Below are 25781 nucleotides of genomic sequence, written 5' to 3'. Positions count from 1 at the left end.
CCGAGGACGAGATGGCTGGATAGCATCACTGACTCAATGGACATGAGTCTGAGTGAACTCCAGGAGTTGGTGATGGACAGGGAGGCCTGGAGTGCTGCGATTCATGGGGTTTGCAAAGAGTCGGACACGACTGAGTGACTGAACTGAACTGAAAAGATTTGAACAGATATTTCACCAAAATATAGATATTTCACCAAACAAATCTGTTTATATTTCACATGAACAGATGGCAAATAAGCACATAAAAATATTCTCAAGTTCATTAAACGTTAGAAAAATGCAAATTAGACCCCGCTGTGAGTTACCACTACTTAGTAACTACTTACTACAATGATTTAAATTAAAGAAACAAACTGGCAATGCCAAGAGTTGGTGAGGATGTAGAAAATAGGAACCCTCATACTTTGCTGGTGAGAACAAACTGTTACATCCTCTTTAGAAAACCATTTAGCCATTTATTGTCAAGTTAAGCCTATATTTATCGTATATGACCAAGCAATCTCACTCCCAGGATTCTACTTAACAGAAGTAAAAACCTATGTCTACACAGAAAGCATATATGCAAAATTTTATAGCTGCTTAATTCTTAATTACCAAAAACTGGAAACAGTACAAATGTCCCACAGGTGAATAAGCTATGGTACATCCATAAAAATGGGCTTCTCAGGTGGTTCGGTGGTAAAGAATCCATCTGCCTATGCAGGAGATGCAGAAGACGTGGGTTCGATTCCTGGGTTGGGAAGATCTCCTGCAGAAGGAAATGGCAACCCACTCCAATATTCTTGCCTGAAAAAATCCCATGGACAGAGGAGCCTGGTGGGCTACAGTCCATGGGGTCACAAAGAGTCAGACATGACTTACAGTCTCAGCACACACACACACACCCATACAATGGGATACTACTCAGAAACAAAAATGAATAATCCAGCGACACTTGAACAACACGGATGGATGTCAAATGAATTTTGCTAAGTGACAGAAGTCAGATCCAAAAGATCAGATACTGATGTTCAGGAAAATCACAACTTTAAGATGGAGAAATGTCAGTGGTTGCCAGGGATTGGAAGTATGTAGGTAAACTGACTACAGAAGACATTTCTTGACACAATGGAATACTCCATTGATTATGGTGATAGATACACAACTCAATGCTTTTGTCAAAACTGTTCACTACCAAGAGTGAATTTTATAGTATGAAAATTTTAAACTAAAACAAAAATAAGTGTTTCATTCCAAGAAGAAGACAGAATTAAAGAAAAACTGTCCATTCTCTGTAAACCTGGTCATCCTACAGAAGGAATCCTACCTTTTAGAAAAACCATTGTCCTACCAAGTCATCCTAGGCAACCAGGGCCTCAGGTAAAGTGCATTTGGCTCTGCACTTCACAAAGCATTTGGCGGGGGTGTGGGAGGGAAGTATATTCTAAAATAGAATTATCAAATCAGATATTTCCTAGTACCTCCCTTCATCATGTGCCACGGCCCCGATAACAGACCAGCACTGTAGAATGTTTCAGCAAATGTAACTCTTTTCCTCTTCAACAAACCGAGGGCTGGAAAGCCCATAAATGTGCTATTTCAGCTGTTTTAAGCAGCTTATCATGATTTTCTGAGAGCCTGGCCTCAAGACTCTGGATCCCTTCTTAATAACATTTAATGCTACCATTATGTAATTGAATCCATTTTGTCAGTGTAGTGGGAATATCATTAAACTGTAATTCATTTCACTGTCTTCTAGCTTTCAGACCCTCAAGTCCCAGAGTCCAAAACACCAGGAACTTGAAGCAAGGAGTGATCCTAATCCTTTCCCCTCCCACCCCCTCCTGGGGCAGGCTAAGTTTTTCCACACTGCACTGTTATCCATTCCATTATCACCAAGGCTATAAGATGCTTCAGGGTTGCAGAGAGATCTGCAGGCCTTGTGCTCGTCTGACAGTGCCTTCAGCTCCCTGACACTGAGTGACACCCCTTGATTTGCTGAGTCTCAATCTGGGCCCAGAGCACTTTTGGAAATACAATCATATCAGGAGATGGTACTTTTCACGTCAGTTGCCTCCTCGACATTAAGTACCTGGCACCTTGCCACCTAACGTGCAAGTAGCCACATTATTATTGAAACCACATGTTCATTAGCAAGGTTGGCACCAACTCAACCCCCACTGTCCGAAGTTAATGTTATATTCCATTATAGTCCAGACAAGGGGACAGTGTAGGATACAGTTTGGGCATGAGAACAAACAGTCTTGTTTGATGAAATCTGAGTCTTCAACTGTTAGAAATACGATCTGGTTTCTATCTCGACATATGTCTGCACTGATGTTTCAGAGAGGGACATGTTTTGAAAGAAAATATCATTCTTTCAGTGTTATCTTTGCAAAATTGTATTTAATTCTTTCCACCACTTGCAGGGACAACCAGAGTCCACTGGCTTCTTGCTGTGCTAATCAGTTCATCCCTGGAGATTCATGCAAAAGTGTTTCACTTAATATAAAGGAGTGACTCAGAACCATTGCTTTCAATTAAAAAAGCCTGAGAGAGTTCTGGGAACAGTGCTCCCTTCTTTTAGAAGTAGAGAGGAGGAGGGGTGCTGGGACAGGGCGGGAGGGAAGGAAAGAAAAGAGGAGAAAAAAACATATGCAGAAAAATGACTTGGGCACTCAGAATGAAATCATCATCAGTTCAATGCAGTATTTTCATAAAATTTAATTCAGATCCTACAAGTTCTTGGCCTTTTAGAATTTATTGATGTGCAAAATGTATTTACTCTTTTGCTCCATCTTGATAGAAAGACATGCTGGATTTTAGAGAACTTTTTATTACTATTGTTTATTCTCATGCGTGCATCTCACACATGATTTTCCTATATCTCTTATTAGAGAAGCAAACCCTTTTTTTTTGCACGTGTGCTCAATATTGCCACCAAAAGCATTTGCCCAAACCTATTAGTCACATCGCTTTACAAGAGAGTTTCTTTCAGTATTGCATGTATTCAAGTCCCTTCTTTACATATGGCAATCACAAAGCAGATTTTACAAATTTAGAAACCTATATTGTGAGATGTGGATTAAAATATTTTTATGTTTGCTGCTAAAATAATGGCATTGAAGTCCAGGGTTTTTCCCACAAGATGATCCATGAGGTCTCAAAATACTTTTTGGTATGACTAGGTCTATTATAATAAAATATTTTCCAGAAATCTGAGGATGATCTAACCTCATCAGTTTCCCCCCTAAGGAGCCATATTCCAACCAAGAGTAAACAGTACTCTTAGATCAGTGCAAAAGTATCAGTCAATAAACTATGCTGGTGAGCAGACCATCCTACCAGGTTTCATGATAAGTAATTATCTGGGCTTCCTGAAAAGATGGATGTGAGCCAGTGCTATATTGCCCCAAAGCAATGCAAGTATGGAGGCCCCAAGAAGCAAGAATACTACATCATGAGACAAAAAAAGACTTTGAAAGAACATGATTTTTTAAAATTATTAATCACATGGAAAAAATCATAATAAAAGTCAGAATATTTTATTCATATCTTCGACTATCTTCTACTTAATTACAGTGCATTGCTTCTTCTCTTTTGCATGTGTTGGATGGGCATAATCTTTATAGTGCTGCTGCTGCTGCTGCTGCTAAGTTGCTTCAGTCGTGTCTGACTCTGTGCAACCCCATAGGCGGCAGCCCACTAGTCTCCTCTGTCCCTGGGATTCTCCAGGCAAGAGTACTGGAGTGGGTTACCATTGCCTTCTCTGCTCTATAGTGCTAGAGTCCTTTAATAGTTTTCCTGAAGCTCTGGTCTACTTACTGTCCTAATTTAGACCAGACAGGAAAGATCCTGAATGTCCCCCCCAGTGTCCAGGACACAGGCACCACCTCCACACTGGGTCTTCCCAGGGTTCTAGCATTAAAAACCATCAGTACCAGTTTCAGGGATTCACTTCTGTTTTCAACTTCACATAAATTAAGCTTAAAACCAACTGAAGACAGGCAAACAGTCCCCTTTTTTTCTGTGTAAGCAAAGGGTTAACACTGACAAACAATGTTCTTAATGTGTTCATTTATGCCTGTGCTTACGTGTCTAGCTGGAACCACTCTGCCCAAGCTCATTTTCCATATGACCTTTTACAAGTAGCTAAGAAAGACATCCATTGTTTCCTTGCATTTAGTGGATTTAAAAATGTAGTCGTCACAACTGAAAAGGCAAATCAGAAAAGGAATGCCTAAAGCAAAGATACCACATTTCCCCCCAAGAAAAGCCATGTATCACATTGGACACAAGATACGGCACCCATATCTGCAAGATGTGTAGTAGACTGAATAGCTCTAAAATATAATTGTGTGCTTTCTTAAACTCCCAGTCAGGTCCTTACACTCTCTTCCTATACCGAGAAATGTTTCCTTTCAAGCAAAAATAGAGCTATGTGTATTTCACGTGGGCCTACCTGGCTGAGCTGGTATCAAAGAACATTTTTTTTTATTTATACGTATACAATATATACTATATTTTATGGATTTTTTTTTACATTGTGTTACATATGTAGAGAGAGAGGAGATATACATATCATCCCAGCTGATGGGCAGTAGGCTGTGATAAACAGGCAGGCTCTAACTTTGCACATAAATTTTATAGCTAGTCTCCAAAGACGACCTCAAACAGTCCCACTCACCCTGCTATGTACACGCTGCTCCTTCCATCGAGAGATGGAATATATTTCCTCCTCGCCTTGAATCTTGGCTGGTCCATGACTGCTTTGACCAATAGAATGTAGAAGAATGTTCTGAGACTTCTGAGCCCAGACATTAAAAAGGTCTGGCAGATTCTGCTTTTGTTGTTGTTGGTGGTGGTGGTCTCTTTGCTCTATTTTTATGGTCTATTCACAACTTAAAAGATAAGCATTTGCTGTTTGTTTTTTGGTTTGGGGTTTTGTTATTGTTTTTGTTTTTTCTGGATGAGTGGAAATTGAACATCAAATAGTTCTTATGCAATAATATTTGAATGAGCTAAGTAGAAACATCTAAATTAAATTAATGTAAAAATACAAATGATTTGTCAAATAAGAGGGAAAGAATTTGGCATAGTGTTTAGGACTCCAGCTATTTCATAAGTGTTTTAAAGAAGTTCTTCTATGCTTGGTTAACACTTTCTATACCTAAACTCTAACTTGTATTTTTTTAAAAAGGGACATTCCCTAATTTTTATACAACTACTTATCACACAAAATTTCAAACATAGAATAGTATTTTTAAATATCTCCAAGTATCTAATACTTAGTTTCTACAACTATTGATTCATCAACAATTTTGTTTAACCTGTACCCCCAAGCCACTTCCCTCTCCCCTGATTATTTAAGCACATTCAAGAAAACATCATTTCACCCATAAACATTTCTAAGGACTTTTATATAAAAGATAAAGATTATTTTTTAAAACAAAACTGCAGTACAATTATGATACCTTAAAAATGTTTAACAGCGACTTCTCTGTAGTTTCAAATATCTTAATGTTTAGAGGAGTTCTGTTTCGTTGTTTTTTTTTTTTAATTGAGATTCAAATAAATACCATATATTGTTATTGGTTGACATCTGTCTTCAATGTAGGCTTCTTCTCTCCTTTTTCCCCTTGACTTTTTTTTAGGAAATGGCAACCCAATCCAGTATTCTTGCCTGGAGAATCCCATGGATGGAAGAGCCTGGTGGGCTACAGTCTACGGGGTCTCAAAGAGTCGGACACGACTGAGCGACTTCACTCACTTTATTTTTTTTTTGGCGGGGGGTGGTGGGGGGAGGAGGGAGGTTGTTGTTGAGACTATCAGATTGCTTATCATACAGAGTTTTCCTTGATTCAGGTTTTGCTGACTACATCCCCATAGCCTCACTGAATACGTCCTGCTGTTCCTTCTGATCCTATAACTGTAATTAGATTTTAGATTTAAAGACAATTGGATTCAGGTTCAATTTTTTTTTAATTTTAATTTTTACTTTATTTGGCCAGAATATTGCACAGTGGTAAAGTAAAATTTCATCAGAAAGGACATATAATGTTTAATTGTCTCTCTTTTAATGAGATGAACCACTATCAACAATTATTGCCTAGGTTCATTTATTCATATGGATAGAATTTTTCCTGTAAGTCAGTAAATGATCCTGTTTTACTTACATTAATAATTTCCTAATTATTTTCCAAATTCTTTCTCTTCTAACAAAATTTTATTGCACATTGGAGTGTAATTGAGCAGAAACATCATGTTCTTTCTGAGTACAGAAGAGTGATGAATATTCATGTATATTTTGTTTTTCAAATTATTTTCCAGTTTAGGTTATTAAGAGTGTTGAGCAGAGTTCCCTGTGCTATACAGTAGGTCCTTGTTGGTTATCTAACTTAAATATAGCAGTGTGTACATGTCAGTCCCAAACTCCCAATCTATCCATCTCCTCCATCAAATTCTTTTTAATCCTGCTTATTTACATCATCAGAGCATTTAGCCATTATACATTATAATGTCTTCCTTATGATTATTCAGTTCAGTTCTGTTCAGTCGCTCAGTCATGTCCGACTCTTTGCGACCCCATGAATCGCAGCACGCCAGGCCTCCCTGTCCATCACCAACACCCGAAGTCCACTCAGACTCACGTCCATCGAGTCCGTGATGCCATCCAGCCATCTCATCATCTGTCATCCCCTTCTCCTCCTGCTCTCAATCCCTCCCAGCATCAGAGTCTTTTCCATTGAGCCAACTCTCCGAATGAGGTGGCCAAAGTATTGGAGTTTCAGCCTCAGCATCATTCCTTCCAAAGAACACCCAGGGCTGATCTCTTTTAGAATGGACTGGTTGGATCTCCTTGCAGTCCAAAGGACTCTCAACAGTCTTCTCCAACACCACAGTTCAAAAGCATCAATTCTTCAGCACTCAGCTTTCTTTATAGCCCAACTCTCACATCCATACATGACCACTGGAAAAGCCATAGCCTTGACTAGACGGAACTTTGTCAGCAAAGTAATGTCTCTGCTTTTGAATATGCTATCTAGGTTGGTCATAACTTTTCTTCCAAGGAGTAAGCATCTTTTAATTTCATGGCTGCAGTCACCATCCGCAATGATTTTGGAGCCCCAAAAAATAAAGTCTGACACTGTTTCCACTGTTTCCCCATCTATTTCCCATGAAGTGATGGGACCAGATGCCATGATCTTCGTTTTCTGAATGTTGAGCTTTAAGCCAAATTTTTTGCCTTCCTCTTTCACTTTCATCAAGAGGCTTTTTAGTTCCTCTTCACTTTCTGCCATAAGGGTGGTGTCATCTGCATATCTGAGGTTATTGATCTTTCTCCTGGCAATCTTGATTCCAGCTTGTGCTTCTTCCAGTCCAGCATTTCTCATGATGTACTCTGCGTATAAGTTAAATAAGCAGGGTGACAATATACAGCCTTGACATACTCCTTTTCCTATTTGGAACCAGTCTGTTGTTCCATGTCCAGTTCTAACTGTTGCTTCCTGACCTGCATAGAGGTTTCTCAAGAGGCAGGTCAGGTGGTCTGGTATTCCCATCTCTTTCAGAATTTTCCACAGTTTATTGTGATCCACACAGTCGAAGGTTTTGGCATAGTCAATAAAGCAGAAATAGATGTGTTTCTGAAACTCTCCTGCTTTTTCCATGATCCAACAGGTGTTGGCAATTTGATCTCTGGTTCCTCTGCCTTTTCTAAAACCAACTTGAACTTCTGGAAGTTCACGATTCACATATTGCTGAAGCCTGGCTTGGAGAATTTTGAGCATTACTTTACTAGCAGGTGAGATGAGTGCAATTGTGCGGTAGTTTGAGCATTCCTTGGCATTGCCTTTCTTTGGGATTGGAATGAAAACTGACCTTTTCCAGTCCTGTGGCCACTGCTGTTTTCCAAATTTGCTGGCATATTGAGGGCAGCACTTTCACAGCATCATCTTTCAGGATTTCAAATAGCTCAACTGGAATTCCATCACCTCCACTAGCTTTGTTCGTAGTGATGCTTTCTAAGGCCCACTTGACTTCACATTCCAGGATATCTGGCTCTAGGTGAGTGATCACACCATTGTCATTATCTGGGTCATGAAGCTCTTTTTTGTACAGTTCTTCTGTGTATTCTTGCCACCTCTTCTTAATATCTTCTGCTTCTGTTAGGTCCATACCATTTCTGTCCTTTATTGAGCCCACCTTTGCATGAAATGTTCCCTTGGTATCTCTAATTTTCTTGAAGAGATCTCTCGTCTTTCCCATTCTGTTGTTTTCCTCTATTTCTTTGCATTGATCGCTGAGGAAGGCTTTGTTATCTCTCCTTGCTATTCTTTGGAACTCTGATTATTATGTAATCTTAATTCTTCAGATAAATATATTTAATGCTCTCAATCAGTCTTTCAAATTATTCTAGTTACTTGAAGTTTATTTTTTGGGAAAGTCTTCATGAAGTCTCAATGAAACAATATTCTAAGAGCTTTTGCATAGTAATAAGTTCATCTATTATCTTTATAGTTAAATGTCAGTTTGGCAAACTATAGTATCTTTGGCTCATATTTCCATGTTTTTAATGATTTGATTTATTTATGGCTGTGCAAGTTCTTCGTGCTGTGTAGGCTCTTCTCTAGTTGCGCAAGCAGGGGCTGCTCTCCAGGGGCAGGGGAGAGGGGAGACTAGGCTTCTCGCCACAGCGGCTCCTCCTGTTGCAGAGCACGGGCTCTGGTGCCCATAGACCTCCGTAGCTGTGGCTCCTGGGCTCCAGGGCCCCGGCCCAGTGGCTGTGACGCACAGGCTTAGCTGCTCGGCCACGTGGGTCTTCCCAGACCAGGGGTGGAACTTGCGACCCCTGCTTTGGCAGCGGGGTGATTCTTTACCACTGAGCCGGCAGGAAAGCCCTCAGGCGTATTTTGGATTCTAGTTTTCCACGCTCCGGTCCGGTGAGAGAGGCCTGGGAGCTGGGAGGCCTCAGCCACAGTGCTGGCTCTGCCAGCAAAACCTCTAGCGAGCGCTTGCCCCTCCCTCAGTCGTGTCTGACTCTTTGTGATCAGGCGCACTATAGCCCGCGAGGCTCCTCTGTCCATGGGATCTCCCAGGCAAGACTATTGGAGTGGGTTGCCATTTCCTTCTCCATTCAATTGATTTTCTTAAATGTCTTGCAACAGAGTTTTGCTATTGGAAAGTCTTATACAATCTGATTTCCTTCCTCTTATCAGTGACTTCATCATTTTACCTGGATGACCTAAGAATTGTTTCATTTTCTTTAAAAGTCATAGTTTTAGTAGAATATAGTCAGTTTTCCCAGGTTTGTAGTAACACCTTTCGATGAGTGTTTTCAGGTCAGGAAGTTTTTCTTGAGTCATAATTTTGAGAACTTGTTCTTTTCCATTGCTCTGATTCTTTCTTTGGGGACTCATAAATATTTTGGATTTCCTTTGGCTATCATTACAGCTGCTATCTTCTTTTCAATCCTTTAATCTCTTCATTCATTTTTATATTTTTAAGTTTTTCATCTTTCCTTTATCTAGTTTTCTTAAGGCATTTATTTGTTCCTGAGTTTCTTCTATTGAACTTGATTTTTTAAATTTTGTTTTCAATTCTTTCCTAAGTTCTGTCATCCCTTCCTTCCAAATCTTATTTTTCTCCAATCACCTCATCTCTTGAGTTTTTTTAATTTAGATTTGTGTTTTTCTTTCCTATCTGTTAGTGTTTTCTCAACTTCTCTTGCCTATCTTGAGATATTAGGTTACAGTGTTTACCTGCTTTGGGGGCTTATTTTTCTGAAATGCCTGTAGAGACATTATTCTATCTTTTTTCTTATAATAACTGCATATAGGATTTTTCTATAATCCTTCTCTGTTCTTCATGTTTCAATGAAATGAGTGTTTTTTTTAAATACCTTTAGAGCAGAAATTAGGGCTTTAATTTACATTCTAGAGCAACCTCTTCTATTTTTTGTTCATGAAGGATTCCAAAATATAGCCCCATCCTCTCTGAGATCTTCTTCCACTGCTCCTCTCCCTCATTCTTACTGGAACCTTCTCTTTCCTTGCTCCTGTTGTCCCCATCCTGATCAATCTTTCCTTGCTCCTATTGTCCCCATCCTGATCAATTTAAGTTCTACTCCCAACAGTCTCTACTCAACGCAGGGCTTTATTCTGAAAGTGAGCTTACTTGGTTAGTTTCAACAGTTCACAGAGTCAGAGAGCCACAGCATCATCAGATCTTACCATGGCCTCCTTGTACTCACCCGTGAATCGGATCCTGTGATGCCCACTCCCAGAATCAGTTGTTCTTCTTCAAGCAGACCACTGAGCCTCCAGTGAGTATCACTGGGGATGTGGATCTCCCACTCTCAAGTCCATTATAAGTCTCAATCCTTCTCTCGGCTTCTTGCACAGTTTTGGTGATACCACACAAGTCTTTTTGCCATCAGGGTTTTGTCCCCAAATGCACATTTATTAGGGTTTGTGCTTTGTTCTTTTATTGTAGACTTCATCTTTGCCATTTGGGTTTTGCTACTCCACCCATGTTGATTAGAAGATTTAGGAAGAGTCTAAACTTACTGCCTCTCTTGCCATCCTCCCAGAATTTTTGTTTCTCTAATTTCTTATAGAACAGAGCTTGAAAATAGATCATTTTTCTTTCTTCTACACAGATCATATCTCATTGCTGTATCTATGGGGCATCTAAGGGATAATAAAAGCTTAGAAGATAGTAAAAATTTAAATAAAATATGCTTTGCACCAGTACCTATCAGGGCTGTCAGTTAATTTTCTGGGCATTTTTTAGTATTCTAACTACAGAGACATGCAATCTTGGGGGTTGGGGGGTGGCGGGGAGTTGTCAATGAATGCTAATGTAATTAAATTCTTTGTTTTCTATATGACCATTCTTTTTAATTGCTCTAGATTTTCTCTGACTCTGCCATCTTGCCATTTGTCAGAGAACTGTAACTTTTTCTAGTATACAATGTGATCTAGTCTATCCGATTATTGATAATAGTTTTCCATAAATAGATTTCCTAGACTTGTAGGATTAAATGAGTTAATACATGTAATGTACTTAGAACCCTTAATAGAAGTTATACCTGCACCTGGGAAAGTGAAAGTGAAAAGACGCTCAGTCATGTCTGACTCTGCAACCCCATGGACTTCTCCATGGAATTCTCCAAGCCAGAATACTGGAGTAGGTAGCCTTTCCCTTCTCCAGGGGATCTTCCCAACCCAGGAATCAAACCCAGGTCTCCTGCATTGTAGGTGGATTCTTTACCAGCTAAGCCACAAGGGAAGCCCAAGAATACTGGAGTGGGTAGCCTATCCCTTCTCCAGTGGATCTTCTCGACCCAGAAATCAAACCGGGGTCTCCTGCATTGCAGGTGAATTCTTTGCCAACTGAGCTATGAGGGAAGCCCAGTAAATGTTAGGTACAATTTAATAATGTTCATGTTCGTGATCATGTTTCTTGTTTCTATTGTTTTTATCAAGGGGACACATATTCCAGGCTTCCCCACTTGACCTTCTGCTATAGTGTTGGATAAGGGACAGAATGATGTATTAACATAGAATATTATTTCTGTGAAATATTGAGAAACATTGTGTTCAAAACTAGTTCTAGTATCAAGAAATAGAACATTCTAGATTAAGGGAAAATATGCTTGCCCTACCCACTGTGGTTTTCTGATAGTGAATTCAAAGCCCTTCTCTGTCACTGCATTCACCCCACTCTCTTCTGTTCACCTCCCCCCCGCACCATGATGTCCCAAGAAGTATTAACATTTGGAGTTCACTCTTAGGAATACCATACCCAACCATTACATTCACCTCGGATGAAAACTTAAGCATACTCCTCTGCCTCAAATGAAAGAATGAACAGAAGGAATAGAAGCAGATTTCTGTGTTGAGTTGGTTAAAAAAAAAAAAGGAATATACTTGTACCAATGTCTATAATTTACTTCAAAACATTCCATGTAATCAATGTAATAGGATGTTTGACCAGCTAAAGCTTTAATTCTAAAGATGGTTAGCTACTGTGATACACAGAATGCATAGTTTATGGGTAGTCACCTTCATTACATCAGAGAAGGCCATGCTCCAGTGTATGCATGACAAGTCCATTAGCTCCCAGCATCTCAATGAACAAAATTACTGTACTAATTAGCATCCTAATTTTGCTAATTTTACCTGTTAAACTAGTGACTAGCTTTTGAGCATGAAGAATATTAGAAAAGAGCTCTCCTTGATGAAATAAATTACAAGATATGTGAACCAGTCAAAAGTTTAAAAATACTCTCACATGCACAGAGTTTGAAAATCCAATGACTCCTACAACCTGAATGATTCTAGTCATTGGTTTAAGACGATTTCTGATTTCAGGGTATCTGTTGGAGGGAGGACACAAAATCCTGACTCTGGAATATCCTGCCTGCTTGGAGTGAATCTTTGAAACAAGATGTGGTGCCCAAAACAAAAGCGAGCTTAGACTTCATCAAGCTGACATAACAGACCCTTTGGAGTGCTCTGTGCTTGCTCGCTAATGAACGGCAATGCGATAAATGTCCAGGGGAAGAATCGCTCTTGTGACATTTTGATTACAGCCACGGAGCAAGTTTGTGGGGTCTGAACGACTTCACTTTCACTTTTTACTTTCATGCATTGGAGAAGGAAATGGCAACCCACTCCAGTGTTCTCGCCTGGAGAATCCCAGGGACGGGGGAGCCTGGTGGGCTGCCGTCTATGGGGTCGCACAGAGTCGGACACGAGTGAAGCGACTCAGCAGCAGCAGCAGCAGCCAACCTTAAACACTTCCAATCTCTTTGGTAGCTACTGCTACCTACCAAAACTAAATAAGACAAAATACTAAGAGCTGTGCATTAATCAAAGTACCACTTTTGAAACAGTGAGTTGCCTATTATTCAAAGAACTCAAGAAAACATTAAGTGTTGGCATAATTTTGATCACTAGAAGGTATCAGCTGAACAGATAACAAAGCACCTTTTAAAAACAGACTTCATATTTTAGAGTAGTTTCAGATTTACAGTATAACTATGAGTACTATAGGAAGTTACCACATACCTCACATCTGGTTCCCCCATTATCAACATCTTAAGCAATGAACCAATACTGGTACTTTATTAATAATTAAATTTCATAGTCTACTGAGATTTCCTTAGTTTTAACCTAGCACGCTTTTTCTATCCCAGGATCCCATTCAGAATACAACGGTCCATTTAGTTGTCTTGTCTCTTTAGGCTCCTCTTTGCTGTGATAGTTTCTCAGAATTCTTTGCTTTTGATGACCTTGACAGTTTTGAGGAGTACTGGTCAGATATGTTGTAGGATGCCCCACTGGAATTCGTGTGTTGTTCTTCTCAAGATAAGACTGGGGTTATGGGTTCTAAGGAAGAAGAGGCCATCTTCATCGTATACCAAAGGCACATATTATCAGTATCATCTGTGACTCTCAGTGTTGGCCTTGATCATACAGCTGAAAGTAGTATATAGCAAGCTTCTCTGCAGTAAAGTTTCTCTTCCTCTCCTTCCAGTCCCTCTCCAGGGCTCTCTCCATATTATACACTTTGGAATGGAGTCACTATGTGCGGGTCATACATTAGGAATGGGAGTTATGCTCCCCACCCTTAAGGCAGCGGAAATATCTACATAAGTTGTTTGGGATAAAAGTGCCTTTTACCTTGATGGGTTTAAACAAAAAATATTTATTTTTAATTGAAGGATAATTGCTTTACAATATTGCTCTGGTTTCTGCCATACATCAACATGAATTAGCCATAGGTAATACATATGTCCCCTCCCTACTGAACCTCCCTCCCACCTCCTATCCTCTCCCACCCCTCCAGGTTGTTAACAGAGCCCCAGCAAATTTCCACTGTACTTTGTACAGTTTTTATGATGCTGTAAATTAGCTTTAGAAATCCCACTCCCTCCACAGATTTCGTCCCTAGTTTTAAATGATTTAAATGTTTTCTAAGTCTTCTAGGCACTTGTCAGTATACACAGATTTCACACTTCACCAATTACCTCTACTGTCAAACAAAATATTAGAAAGTCAAGGAAATAATAATTTAACATAATATAGACACTATTCTCTCTATGAGTAATTTCCTGGGTCTGAGGACATCATTCATAAAAATACATATATATGAAATACCCTCCCCCCCCAAAAAAAAACCAACTTGGTTCTGAGGAAAACAACTCTATAACACTCTTGATTGCTGCTGCAGGCGGTATAAGCCATCCAAAGACATAAAAATAGAAAGAAATCAGCAAGTGGTATTTTCTTTTGTTTTTGTTTTCGAAACAAGAATTCAACGATGATAACTCCATAAATTTCCAGCACTTAAGAAAATATAGTAAACTACTAATTTGGAGGCAGAAACCCAGTATTTAACTATAGAGACACAAGCCTGTACAATATCTTGATGTTCTATAATTATCTCTGCCTTCATGCAGCAGGACTGTCAGATGAGGGCTCTCTAGGAGAGCAAGATGGAGAAGGTCAAAGGTCCAATCATGAATTTTCAAGGAAGAAGACAAAGTCCCGGAAGGTCTGGAGTTTCCAGCTGTCTGTTTCATGCCAAAACAACATCACAAGCAAGAGGATGAAGTTTGAGTAATCAAAAGGATGTTATTCTCAGAGAAATAATTGTTTTAGACCTCAATATTAAATATTCCCATCCCCTGAGTTCAGTTCAGTCAGTTCAGGTGCTCAGTCGTGTCCAACTCTTTGAGACCCCATGAATCGCAGCACACCAGGCCTCCCTGTCCATCACCAACTCCCAGAGTTCACTCAGATTCACGTCCATCAAGTCGGTGATGCCATCCAGCCACCTCATCCTCTGTCATCCCCTTCTCCTCCTGCCCCCAATCCCTCTCAGCATCAGAGTCTTTTCCAGTGAGCCAACTCTTCGCATGAGATGGCCAAAGTACTGGAGTTTCAGCTTTAGCATTACTCCTTCCAAAGAAATCCCAGGGCTGATCTCCTTTAGAATGGACTGGTTGGATCTCCTTGCAGTCCAAGGGACTCTCAAGAGTCTTCTCCAACACCACAGATCAAAAGCATCAATTCTTCGGCTCTCAGCCTTCTTCACAGTCCAACTGTCACATCCATACATGACTACTGGAAAAACCATAGCCTTGACTAGACGGACCTTAGTCGGCAAAGTAATGTCTCTGCTTTTGAATATGCTATCTAGGTTGGTCATAACTTTTCTTCCAAGGACTAAGCATCTTTGAGGAGAGGTTAAAGTTAAAATAATCCTGAATGGTCTCAAAAGTATTTTCTTATACAGATCATGCACTATCAAGCATGGGTGGCTGGATAAACTTAGGCTAAAGAGATGGTAATTGTGCTTTTCTTCATCTATTTTTAAAGTACGTCTTGTCCTCCTAAACTGAGAGTAGAAAGTTTTATGTATTGTAAAAAAGAAATTGAGTACTATAACCAGAAATGGAAAAAATGATGACACATTTAACAATACGTGTGTGTGTGCATGTATTGACAATAAGTGGGCCTTTGTTGTCTAAGTTAACTTTAGGTATAAGAGCAACGGTATCACAGTAGCAACAGGATCTTCATTTGTTAGCACTTCACAATTAAAAAAGCATTTTGACATTCATTATGCAGCTATTTTAACTCTACAGATCATAAAAGAATGTTTTTATTACTCCCATTTTACAGAAGAGGAGAGAGCCTTGATGAGATTGGGTGACTTGCTCCAGGTTTCAGAACTGGAATGGCAGCTCAACAGGAACCCAGCTCTTGAACTTCTGACCCGGAACTTTTCTGCTGCACTGCCTTGCTTTTCCTAGTATGTGTGTAAACTGAGATGGTCCCAGTCAGAATGCTTGGTCTTCCTTCTGCTGAGGTGCTGAACCTGGTTCATTAAAAACTAAATGTGTGTGTGTGTGTGTGTGTGTGTGTGTACACAAAGGTCTCCCTTTACTGAATTATGATATCCTTACCTGAAAACCGCTAAGAATCATTGCGTCCTCTCTGTATCCAGCAACATTTTTATCATCTTAAGAAAATGAAAGTTTGGGGTTATTTTCAAATGTAAATAATATAATTTTGAAACTCTTTGATAGTATTTAATTATTATAAAAAAGGCTTTCTCAAATACACACTCTGCCCCCTGCTGCTGCTGCTGCTAAGTCGCTTCAGTCGTGTCCAACTCTGTGCGACCCCACAGATGGCAGCCCACCAGGCTCCCCCATCCCTGGGATTCTCCCGGGAAGAACACTGGAGTGGGTTGCCATTTCCTTCTCCAATGCATGAAAGCGAAAAGTGAAAGTGAAGTCGCTCAGTCATGTCCGACTCTTCGCAACCCCACGGACTACAGCACACCAGGCTCCTCCGCCCATGGGATTTTCCAAGCAAGAGTACTGGAGTGGGGTGCCAGTGCCTTCTTTGACTCTGCCCCCAACCCCCTATTATTACTTTGTAGGGAATGCTAAACTTCCTCTCCATTACTTCTGCTAATGAACCTAAGTGTCCTCCTCCTGACTAAGAAAAAACAAAATTGCAAGTAGAGACTACTTACCTGAAGATGTACACGGCATCTGTGTTTAGTCTGACACATTAAAAGTGATGCCAAGAAATATCAAAATACATCAAACATTCTTTATGAAGGCACATCAAAAACCTCTCAATCCACAAACCTGTTTTACAAAATACCGAGAAGTCAGGAATGTTTATAACATGCAAAATGGTGGTGGGAATTAAAGTAATTTTCCAGATAATTTAAATTCAAAAGCTTCCTTCCTCTCATTTTGCTGTGGCATTTTGGCCCAAATTAGCCAGGTGGGTGACTCCATCCTGCACTGGACTTTGAAACCTGACAAGTCTTTACCTTTTAATGTGATGATGCATGTCAATACCAAGCTCAGAAATCGGCATTTCTGACTAAATCAGCACAGACTTACTTAGCACAAACAGTTAAAGTGGTTCCCTCTCAGGAAAGAATAGTCAGTCTCTCCAGCTTTCTAATCAAGTTAGCAGAAAAATTCAAGGTGAAAGTACTCTATTAGGTCATATTATCCACAACAATGCAAACATAAGAGCACTTGCCCTGGCATACTTCCCTCACATTTTGCCTGAACTTACATGACTTAAATTACAGAAATTCCTCCTCACTCTTGGGGACTCTGTTCCACAACTTCATATACTTCAATGTCAGTATTTGCTGAGTGTGGTTGACACTTTCCTCCATTTTTCATCATGACTTTTAGTTCTAAGTCTCCTGAGCATCTCTACTACAATTTGAATTTTATTACTGTCCTCAGGTAACAACAGCCATTTACTACTGAGCTATTTTTTTCAAAGTACTTTAAATACACTAATATCTTGATTGGGTGCCTGGGTGTGGTTACTAACCTATCTTACAGACAGTAAAGTTAAGGCACAGGAGGATTAACGTGGCACAGTTAGTAAGAGGTAGATTCAGGGCTTGGAGCCCTACTGGAGGAGATGGCAGCCCACTCCAGTGTTCTTGCCTGGAGAATCCTAGGGACGGGGGAGCCTGGTGGGCTGCCATCTGTGGGGTTGCACAGAGTTGGACACAACTGAAATGACTTAGCAACAGCAGCAGCAGCCCAGCTCCAGGGAGCACATTGTAACCATCCATGCCCCTGAACTGCATCAACAGGCTCATCTAGAAACCATACGTTTATTTTTTCCTTATAAATGAATGCCTTTACTATTTTCTGTTGCTGAGACCATCCTTGAGGACATACCCGTGACTAAGTTGGATTCATCAGAGTCACAACGATGGTTTGACATATGCAAATCAACCAATGTAATATACCACATCAATAAGAGAAAGGACAAAAACCACATGATAATCTCAAAATCCATTCATGATAAAAGTCCTTACAAAGATGGGTGCAGAGGAAACACATCTAAATATAATAAAAGGCATTTATGACAAACCCAGAGCCAATGTAATACTTGATAGTGAAAAGCTGAAAACCTTCCCAGTAAAATCTGCAACAAGACACGGATGCCCACTCTCACAACTTCTCTTCAGCACAGTATTGGAAGTCCTAACCACAACAATTAGACAAGGAAAAGAAATAAAATGTATTCAAATGGATAGGGGAGAGATAAAATTTTCATTATATGCATATGATGTGACACCTTGTATAGAAAACCGTGAAGACTCCACACAAAGGGCTTCCTTGGTTTCTCAGTGGTAAAGAATCTGCCTGCTGATAGAGGAGACATGGGTTCAATCCCTGATCTGGGAAGATCCCACATGCTGCAGAGCAACTAAACCCGTGTGTGTGTGTGTGTGTGTGTGTGTGTGTGTGTGCATATCAGTCACTTCAACTCTTTGCAACCCCATGAATTATAGCCTGCCAGGCTCCTCTGTCCATGGGATTCTCCAGTCAAGAATACTGGAGTGGATCGCCATTTCCTCCTCCAGGGGATCTTCCTGACCCAGGGATCGAAGCTGTGCTCTTATGTCTCCTGCATTGGCAGACAGGTTCTATCACTGCTAGCTCCACCTAGCAACGAGCGCACCACAACTCCTGAGCCTGTGCTCTAGAGCCCAGGACCACAACCACTGAGCCCACATGTTGCCACTAGACCCCGTGCACCCTAGAGCTCATGCTGCACAACAGACAAGCGACCACAATGAGAAGCCACTGCATTGCACCTAGAGAGTAGCCCCTGTCCCCACAACTAGAGAAAAATCCAGGCAGCAACAAAATAAATAAGACTCCACACAGAAACTGCTAGAACCGATAAATTCAGCAAGGTAGCAGAATACAAGATTAACACAGAGGAATTGGTTTCACTTCTTTACACTAACAATGAAATATCAGAAAAGGAGTGTAAACAAAAAATCCCTTTTAAAATTGCATCCTAAAAAGCAAAATATTTAGGAATAAACCTCGCCAAGGAGGTGAAAGACATATGCTGAGAACCACAAAACAATAATAAAGGAAATTAAATATGATGCAAAGAAATGGAAAACTATCCTATGCTCTTGAATTGGAAGAATTAATATTGTTAAGTGGCAAAACTACCCAAAGCAATCTATAGATTTAATGTGATACTGGTCAAATTAGCTATGACATTTTTCACAGAACTAGAACAAACAATCCTAAGATTTATATGGAACCATAAAATATGCAAAATTGCCAAAGCAATCCTGAGGAAAAAGAACAAAGAAGGAGGCATCACCCACCAATACTTAAAAGCTACAGTAATCAAAACAGTGTGGTATTACTGAGTCAAGTAAGTTAGACAGAGAAGGAAAAATATGGCATCCCTTACATGTGGAATATAAAAAGAAGTGATACAAATTAACATATTTACAAAGCAGAAACAGACAAACTTAGAGAATGAACTTACCATTCCCAAGGTGAAGGATAGGAAGAAGGGATAGCTAGGAAGTTTGGGATCAACATGTATACACTGCTGTATTTAAAATGGAGTACCAACAAGAACCTGGGCTTCACAGGAGACTTAGTGAGTAAAGAATCCACCTACAATGCATGAGTTCAGTTCAGTCGCTCAGTCGTGTCTGACTCTTTGCGACCCCATGAACCGCAGCACGCCAGGCCTCCCTGTCCATTACCAACTCCCGGAGTCCACCCAAACCCATGTCCATTGAGTCAGTGATGCCATCCAGCCATCTCATCTTCTGTCATCCCCTTCTCCTCCTGCCCTCAATCTTTCCCAGCATCAGTGTCTTTTCAAATGAGTCAGCTCTTCGCATCAGGTGGCCAAAGAATTGGAGTTTCAGCTTCAACATCAGTCCTTCCAATGAACATTCAGGACTGATCTCCTTTAGGGTGGACTGGTTGGATCTCCTTGCAGTCCAAGTGACTCTCAAGAGTCTTCCCCAACACCACAGTTCAAAAGCATCAATTCTTCAGTGCTCAGCTTTCTTATCGGGTTCAATTTCTAGGTCAGGAAGATCCCCTGGAGGAGGGTATGGCAAGCCACTTCACTATTCTGGCCTGGAGACAGAGGAGCCTAGGAGGCTAACAGTCCATAGGGTCACAAATAATCAGAAACAACTGAAGCAACTGAGCACAGCACAGCAGCAAGGACCTACCGTAGAGCACAGAGAACTCTACTCAATATTTTGTGGCAGCCTGGATGGAGGCGGAGTTTGGGCGAGAATGGATACGTGTATATGCATGACTGAGTCCCTTTGCTGTCCCCCTGAAACTATCACAACATCGTTTATCAGCTAAACTCAAATACAAAATAAAAAGTTAAAAAAACAGTGTGGTATCAGCACAAAAACAGATATATGGATCAATGGAATAGAACCAAGAGCCCAGAAAAAAACTCACACAACTATGGTTAACTAATCTCCAACGAAGGAGACAAGAATGAATAATAGGAAAAAGACAGTCTCTTCAGCAAGTGGTGCTGGAAAAGTCAACAGCTATGTGTAAATCAATGAAGTTAGAACACACCCTCACACCATGCACAAAAATAAACTCAAAATGGCTTAAAAACATAAGCATAAATATGACACCATAAAACCAGAAAAGATCATAGGCAAAACATTCTCTGACATAAATATCACTGCTTTTTTTCTAAGATCAGTCCCCCAAGGCAATAAAAATATAAACAGAAACAAACAAATGGGACCTAATCAAACTTTAAAACTTTTGCATAGCAAACGAAACCATAAAACAACAAAAAGACAACCTACAAAATGGGAGAAAATTTTTATAAACAATGCAACCAACAAAGGCTTAATTTCTAAAATATACAAACAGTTCATACAATTCAACAACAACAACAACAACAAAAACAATCCAGTTGAAAAATGGGCAGAACACCTAAATAGACATTTTTCCAAAGAAGACATACAAATGGCCAATAGTCACATGAAAAGATATTGCTGAACAATATCTCTAATTATCCAACAGATGCAAATCAAAACTACAATGAGGTACCACCTCACCACCAGTCAGAATGGCCATCATTTAAAAAAAAATCTATAAATAACAAATGCTGGAGAGGGTATGGAAAAAAGGGAAATCTCCTACACTGTTGATGGGAATGTAAACTGGTACATACACTATGGAAAACAGTGAGGAGATCCCTCAAAAAACTAGAACTAGGTGTTCTACATGATGTAGCAATCTCACGCCCAGGCTTTCACCCAGCCAAAACTATACTTCGAAAAGACACATGCACCCCTATGTTTATAGCAGCACTGTTTAAAATAAGCAACACATGGAAACAAGCTAAATGTCTATCAACAGATGAAAGGACAAAGAAGATGTAGCATACAGACACAGTGGAATACTATTCAGCCATCAAAAAGAAGGAAATGATGCCAAATGCAGCAACCAGGTTGGATCTAGAGATTATCATCCTAAGTGAAGAAAGTCAGAAAGAGAAAAGACAAACACCATATGATGTCACTTATATATGGAATCTAAAATATGATACAAATCAAGACATCTACCAATTAAAAATAGACTCACAGATACTGAGAATAGACTTGTGGTTGCCAATGAGGAGGAATGCAAATTTGGAATTAACAGAGGCAAACTGTTATACATAGGATGGGTAAACAGTGAGGTCCTACTAAGCACAGGGAATTATATTCAATATCCTATGACAAACCATAATGGAAAAGAATGTGAAAAAGAATATATATGTATATTCTTCTGTTCACTTTGCTGAACAGATGAAATTAACACAACATTGTAAATCAACTATACATCAACAAAACTTAACCGAAAAAAGAAAAATCATCCTCTAGTATATCTGTCTGATGATTAAAAGGCTGGTCTTGTCAACTGAAGTCTCTTTATCTCTGTCATAAGCTTAAAATCTGGTCTTCTGAGCATAATTTTCAAAAAGATTCCTTTAAAAATAATAGCAAAAGAACCATATTTCTCCTCTATCCCTAATCCTCAAGAAAATTACCTGATAGACAACTTGACAACTGTATAATTATTTCCCCAAAGCTTGTCAAGGCTCAAAGATGCCTTTATTTTTCCCATTAAGCTTATTTTTAAGAACTTTATTCCAAGTCATGGTTCTTTTTATCTCCTATCCCACGTTTTTCATATTAATAATAATAGCTAACATCAACTAAAACTTAAAATGTTCCAGGCACTCTTCCAACTGCTTTATAGGAGTTATAAACTCTACATGATATTATTATTATTAATATTATTATCATAAACATATTTTACATATATGTATGAAAACAGAGGCACAGAAGGCTCAACAAATTGCCAAAAGTCACACAGCTAGCAACAGGCAAATGACTATCTTCTGTATTAATACTTAGGGCTCTACCAGCATCCTTCTCAGTAACTCTTTCTTTTCTGTGTCAGAGATGGTAGCACTCACCAAGTTTGTTTGTTTTTTTTTTACTCCTCTCTACTTCCTAGGTGCCTTGCACTTAGGCAGGGCCTTTTGACTAGTTATAATTGATAGAATATGAGAGAAAACACTGTGTGAATATAAACACCATTGTGCTTATGCATCCATGTGTTGAGATGGAGGGAGCCTGGACCCCAGAGCCTCTGCCTGGAGGAGATATGCTTTCTAGGGCTGCCCGAACTGCACAGGACTTTATGCGGTGAGAAATGAGCCTTTATTCTATTAAATCATGGGAATGTAGGATTTATCTAATCAGTGCAATTTAACATAATGCCAGAACATTACTCTAGTATATTCATCCTCTTCTATTTCTCTGCTAGCTCTAATCTTATATCTGAACTTTTGGTTACCATATTTTATTGAGAGGGGAGAGATTCAAAGAATTTCTAATTCTACCAGTAACCAATAGGACCACTGAATAAATGTAAATGGAAGAAAACTTTTAAAATGTTAGTCTTATATATGAATAGAAATACTTCTATAAATATTTAATCCTTATTAATGTTATTTCATTTACCCAATTCTTAAAAGCCTCCAATATATTAACTTTTAATGTTCAAAAGTCCAATATTCTTCTTCAACCAAACATGTTTTAAGTACTGACCAGAGGCATTGAGTTCAAAGTACAAAGAAAAATTTAAAAAGTAGAAAAGCATGGTGTAGCATTTCATTAATTGCATTATAGAGGATAAAAAGTTCTATAAAGCCAGAGTGGAGCAATTCTTGCATGTAGTAAAGGAAATCTGGAAATTTTTCTATAAGCAGTGAGCACTGTTGGAAGTTTTTGAGCCAGAGAGTATAAGACTGTGCTTCCAAAAAACCTAACCCAACAGCTAAAGCATAATAAATTAGGCAGGGAGACAGGAGGCTAAGAGCTCAATGGGGAAGTTATTGCTAGTCTGAGATCAGGGATAAGGGAGCAGTGAGGGTTTGCAGAGATACTACAATCAACAGGATTTCGCTGCACGTTGAGATGTAAGCAAAGTGAAAGAGAAGGAGCAAAGATCCTATTGAGATTTAGAACCTGGAAATCAGATGGGATGTTGGGTCCATGAATACACAAAGGAACACTAGAAAAGAAGCAAGTTTGGAATGAAAAGCCTATATATTAACTTTTATCATCCTATCAAGTCATTAAAAATATATTTTAACGTGCTACGTCTCACCACAAAGTTAGAAAACTTTCTTTCAAGGTGTCTCTGTTGCATCCTCAGAAGTTATTGTATGTTGTTTTTCTCTTTTCCTGGAGTTCACTCTCTCTTGTGCTCTGATAAATCCTCTTAAGAGTCAGGGTCTAACTCCAGCGACAACTCCTCCCTGGAACCTAAACTAATCACCCCACATCCTTCCCTCCACAGCCTCTATATTTGCCATCAGGATCCCTGCTGCTGGCACTTCACCATACACAAAAAAGCACACACCTGGATTCCAACTCTCTAGAAGACAGAAAAAAGTATGATTCTTTTTATGTCTTAACTTCATTATAACTGTGTTATGATTATCTGCCGAGAGAGAGAGAGAGAGAGATGAAACTCTTGCTATTATGGACAGAAGAGTTGCTAAGAAGCAACTCAACTTTATATGAATGCTCATATAAAGCATTCATATGTTTTATACTATGGCATTCTTATGCCCCATATTTGACAACTATTAAAATTTAAGGACTGTTAATATAGCTCTACCACATGTAATTTGCTCCAACTTTTGAAAAATGCCATGTGAATTAATACAAAAGATTGATGCAAAACAGGTGGTCTCTCCATTGTTAACTAAGATGTCACCACTGACCCCACTCAAGTATTCCACTTCAACAGATGAAGACAAGAAACGGTCATCAAAGAACAGGTTTAAGAAATGGCAATATGGACACACAGAGAGAACTTTCCTTGAAGCCTCAGCAGTACCAGAAACAAACTTTCTGCTTCCCATACTCAGGTCTGTGGGCCTTCATTCTAAACTCTCTAAAATGCTTGTCTTAGCCAAGAGATCATGTGAAACATACATCAAGCAATCTAAAATTCTAGGTAGATAAATTTATCTTCTCTCTCCTAAGCTATAAAAATGAAATGCAAAAGTTAAGCAACCAAGTTGCTTTGGAATTCAGTGCCAATTTTCCCCTGAGACAAGACTCAGATTCATCCCTTCTCCCCTAAACCACCTAAAATTGGGCTGAGAGCCCACTTCTAAATTCACTCCAAAAAGCCAAAGGGTTAAGAGATGATCTAGGAAGTATAATATAGCTTTACAAATTACTCTATTTCCAACTGAACTGCAGTGTTTATTATTTAGAATTCATTTTCCCCCATCCTGTCCTCCTTCTCCCAATTCAAAAGGCATTCTTTTTTTTAATAAAGAGAAGTAAATTTTATCTTAATTTAATCATGCAACTAGCCTGAAAATTAACTCAATGAATAAAGTTGTCAAAAGGAGTAAACGATAGGATTCCTTCTTAGCCAAGCTGTCTGTCTAAAATTAGACTGCCTTTCAGGATTTACTGCTGTTATTAAGTGAAAGTCCTTTTGACGATAAAGCAGCGCTTCTTGGATGTAGCGTGCTATAGAAAGTGCTTGGTGATGTACGACTCTGATGGACTCCAGGGATCCTGTTAGATCCAGGGATCTAACTGTTTCAGTGTTGTAGCCTGTTCTTGGTTCGTCAGACGAAGACGCTGCAGGGGGATGCACAGTTCAAGACCAGCACTTGGAGAAAGAGGAGTTCAAGGACGTAGAGTACCTTGTTCCTGCCATGCTAACATGATGAATTACAGTGTATTAAGAAAGTGTTGACACATGTGGGAATAAGCTCTTGACAGGCTTGCCAGTAATTAAGGCACATTGTATGTAAAGTCACTACAAAACATTGCAGTCTGGTTCTTTGTTCACGGTCTTCTGCCAAGTGGTGTTATTCATAAGCTTGATGGAAAATACTTGCATCTACAAAATCTTTGTGATTCACTGCATGACGAGGGCAAGAAGGAAGAGAGATCTGGCTTTATGAAAGCTTAACTGTTCCTGCAGCTAGATGGGTACAGTAATGATTTTCCTACTGCTCCAGAGGGCTGTACATTTTAAAGATAAATCACCTAAAATGGACAGGGACGTAACAGGACTTAAGAGAATGTTTGGGAAAGACAGAAAAATTTGTGCTCTCCATTTTTTCCCTCATCATTTAACCTAACTGCCCCTCCTTTAAAGTTCAATGGAAAAACCAGGAACTGCCTAATAGAGCCCTGTTTCATGTCACACTCCTTAAGGACCCACCTGGCTCCTCATCCTTGGCTTCCGCCAAGAAACTGGGCTTCCTATTTGTGATAATAACCAAGTATACCTAGAGCAGACAAGACCAAAGCCCATAGCCAGACTTCAGACTGGAGCCAACAGGCTTTGTCCAGGCCCTTCTCACTTG

At 39.5% G+C, this 25781-nt stretch overlaps 1 protein-coding gene across 2 annotated transcripts in view; it reads right to left on the bottom strand.

Annotated features, from left to right (window-relative positions):
- Positions 1–25781, bottom strand: part of LOC138446509 (uncharacterized) — a 412831-nt gene that overhangs the window by 101997 nt on the left and 285053 nt on the right. The window contains exons 10-11 of one of the 2 annotated variants that reach the window (XM_069601427.1): positions 15962–16017; positions 14273–15390 (exon numbers count right to left, since the gene is read on the bottom strand). The exons of the other annotated variant lie outside the window; for it this stretch is intronic. The gene's annotated coding sequence lies outside the window, so the exon portion shown is untranslated. Of the gene's footprint in view, positions 1–14272; positions 15391–15961; positions 16018–25781 lie in introns of those variants that run through there. 2 annotated transcript variants of the gene reach the window in all.

This window comes from Ovis canadensis, chromosome 10, assembly GCF_042477335.2.
Source record: "Ovis canadensis isolate MfBH-ARS-UI-01 breed Bighorn chromosome 10, ARS-UI_OviCan_v2, whole genome shotgun sequence".
In the NCBI taxonomy this organism is placed as follows: Eukaryota; Metazoa; Chordata; class Mammalia; order Artiodactyla; family Bovidae; genus Ovis; species Ovis canadensis.
Note: the sequence above shows the minus strand (reverse complement) of the source record. Positions and strands in the feature narration are given on the sequence as shown.